Source organism: Lupinus angustifolius, chromosome LG08, assembly GCF_001865875.1.
Source record: "Lupinus angustifolius cultivar Tanjil chromosome LG08, LupAngTanjil_v1.0, whole genome shotgun sequence".
Lineage (NCBI taxonomy): Eukaryota > Viridiplantae > Streptophyta > Magnoliopsida > Fabales > Fabaceae > Lupinus > Lupinus angustifolius.
This window is the reverse complement of record NC_032016.1, coordinates 17294831-17298177: the sequence shown is the minus strand read 5'-3', so window position 1 is coordinate 17298177 and position 3347 is coordinate 17294831. Positions and strand designations below refer to the sequence as shown.

Below are 3347 nucleotides of genomic sequence, written 5' to 3'. Positions count from 1 at the left end.
TAATTTGAAGAGAAAGGAGGGCAGACATCCTTACAATCTCAGAACCAAGGAGAGAAGGTGGCGAAGGATCCGGATTCACTTTTTTTTATTTGATTCATACCCGGCTCAAAGCGTAAAGGGCTTTTCCTGATTAAGAAAGAAGCCTAGAAGAACTCTGAACTAAGCCCAAAGGCTAGATCCCATTTCAGTAGTTCAAGTAGATATTTTAGGCTAGCCAGCTTTCAGTGCAAAGGAAAGATGTATTGATAATCTATAGCATATTCTATAAGACTGAGCTACCAAGCAAAGAAGTTAAAGGCCTATCATTTATAAAGTAGTCCTACCCTGTCTAAGAGTTTGAACAGGTCTAAGAGCTAATCATTCTACCCGTTATAATATTTATAGCAGTAATTAATAAGTAGTACTAGGATTGGCGTAAGAAGTCACAATCTCTTACTAGCTCCTTTCTTATTCCCCGTAAATGGCATATCCCTAGGTAGACAACTAGTTCTGGGTATAGTGATACAATTGGGTCTAGTCATACTAAAAGGGTAGGTGTAACGGTACTTTTCTTACCCGGTGAATTGATTGCTGTCCCTCTGGCATAACCCCATCACCGAAGTGATCAAGCAAGTGACACTAGTTATAAGGGTAGAAAAAAATAGCTTCTAGAAAGAAAATGAAAGATTTTTTTTCCCTATTTAGTTGAAGTCCTATCCAATCCAGTTCAAGTGCTAGGGTAAAGCTATCTAAAGGAGCGAGAGAATGGGTTGGCGAGGTTTCCCTTGCCTACGATCTTTCCCCAAGAGTGCCCTAATATAGAATACGAGTAAGAAGACTAGGCCTCTTAGTTCTCCCCATAGGAGAAGATAAAACCTAGCAGTTCTTCCAATGAAAGACTAGCAGTTAGCGAGCCAGCTAGATAGATAAATGGCAAAAGATTTTATTCCTTCATTCAAACCTGAACTCGAAAGAGCCTATTCGAGAACAGTAGCAAGAGTGAATGAATGGCGGATTCGCATGCGGACGATGCTTTGGTCATTCAACTCCGCCAGTCCGTGCTTGCTGTCATGCTGGCAAAAGCAGGGCTTTCGGCCTTACCTACTATTGGATTTGAACCAATGACTCTCGCCGTATGAAAGCGATACTCTAACCGCTGAGTCAAGTAGGTCAAGCTGAGTCAAGTCAGAGAAAAGAGACCCCTATAAGAAAGAGAAAGCGTTATCACTATACGAAAGATCGGCCTATTCACTCAGCTAGGGAATAAGACAAACCTAAGTTCCCTATTCACTGAACCCAAGACTAAGGGCAAAGATAACTTCCTTTGCTCCCTTCCTTCAACTTATAGGATGGAACCCGGACTCCTAACTAAACCCTCTTCCGATTGATTGTCTCGATTTCACTGCCTTGGTTGGCCACCATGCCTACTTCTCTCCAATGCCTCCTTCTTAAACCCCTTCGTACTGCAATCCAATCAATCGATCGATCAAGAGGCTAATCTCTTTTGTTTGGGCCGGTAGCTAAAAGAAAGTCCTCGCCTTCTCTTGAACAAGGGAAGGGCAGCATAGCATTAGCTTCCATTGAACAAGCTCAACCTTGAAAAAGAAAGGTGGTAGGCCGAAGAACCGTTGAACGCTTCAACTTGGCCACTGAAGAAGGCGAAGGCTGGGCAAGAGACTAGGCCAACTTACTGCTGCCAATTCTGAGTCAAGCATGCCATGGTTTAAGCTTTAAGCTCCATAGACGGAACTTTTTTTTAGGTATTAGGGAGGGGAGGACACCACTCAGCACCTAAGGTGGGGTTCAATGCCTAAGAAAAACGGCCAAAAGAAAAAAAAAAAAGAGATGTATGGCTGAGGGGAGGAGAGAAAGAACGCATGCATGGGGATTCTGTCTGTCGGAGGTTCGATAATCTATGATAGGACATCTAAGGCTAAGGAAGAATTAAAGGAAGTCCATTACTGAGAGAAGTGGTGATCTCGTCTTGCTTGCTGGGAGAGAGAAAGCTTCCGGACCACCTTTTCAAGCCAGATAGCGAGCGATCACTCAGCAATGAACACTAACTGAAAGCGGCCGGGAAAGAGTAGCCATCCCTTACGGGAATCGAACCCGTGTCTTCGACATGAAAAGACGATGTCCTAACCACTGGACGAAAGGGACCAAAAAGCCATTCTTCATATACCTCAGCTCCGAGAATAGAAGTGGTTCGTTTTATTTCTATACGCAATTCAAGATTTCGTTTGTGTTCTGGCGATTTCTGATGTTAATTCGGCGGGTCGTCCCCCCTTCCTACGGGTTCCCCCACCAGAGCCCGCTTACGGCACGCATGACGCATGGTTACAACCTTTGCCTTAGCGTACAGCGAGTTATATAGAAAGCATGAACCACCTCGAACTCACTCGATCGATGGTTCATGGTTCTACGTAATTAGTAGGATCGAGTTTCTACTCCAATCTAAGTTAGGGTTGTGAACTCAAGAGTACCGGTACGAGTTCTTTGAGTAAGGAACTGGTAGCTTTTACTTATGTCAATGAGTGAGAACAGTAGTAGTAGATTGAGTTAAAGAGTTTGATCTTCCCCCAAAAAGGGATATAGAGGGGTAAGGGTCCTTTCTTTTGTTGTTGCACTGAACTAAGTAAGTGTCCTCTTCTCAGAGAGGAGGAGTTGCCTAAAGGATTAGTTCCTCGAGTCTAGTTAACTCGACAGCTTAACACGAATAAGGCGCGAGCTTTCCTCGACTATAGCGCGAGTAGAGTCTAGCTCGACAAGAGGAACTGCTTAACTTGACAATAGCTCGACTAGGTCGCTTCGCTTCCAAAAATAAACTTCCCTTGCCTCCTCCTGGCCTTGACACTCTAGTTGTTGTAGCTCTTGTTTACTCCTAGTTTTCCTTCTTTCTCTTGCTTGTTAGGAGTTTAGAGTATGTCTAGAACGAGTGGAACGAAGTGCTTCCCTTAACTTAAGAAGCCCGAGTCCACGATCTAAAGAGGAGCCGAAGGGAGATGGCTAATAGATTGACTTGCTTTTTACCTTTCGTATTCGGCGGAAGTCAATGGGAAGACCAGGAGCAGCAACAGGCACAAGCAAGACCAGAAAAATAAATCGGATAATAATAATATATATATAAAGAATCTCTGCTCTGCTTGTTCACTCCCGATACGCCTAAGCCGAATAGAGGGATATGGTCTTTACCTAAGTGGAACGGCAGCGCAAGCTCACTCTTGAAGAGACTTACATACCACTAGTCGTTTTTCTTTGTGTATTGAACTTTGTTGATGCTCTCTTCTGTGGAAAGTAATGAAAATGCTTCGGTGGTCAGGCTCTTAATGTTTATTGTATATTTATGGTCCTTCCATTAACTACTCCTT

At 43.6% G+C, this 3347-nt stretch overlaps 1 non-coding gene across 1 annotated transcript; it reads right to left on the bottom strand.

Moving 5' to 3' along the window:
* Positions 2068–2139, bottom strand: TRNAE-UUC. Its single transcript has one exon. It is a non-coding gene; the product is annotated as a tRNA-Glu (tRNA).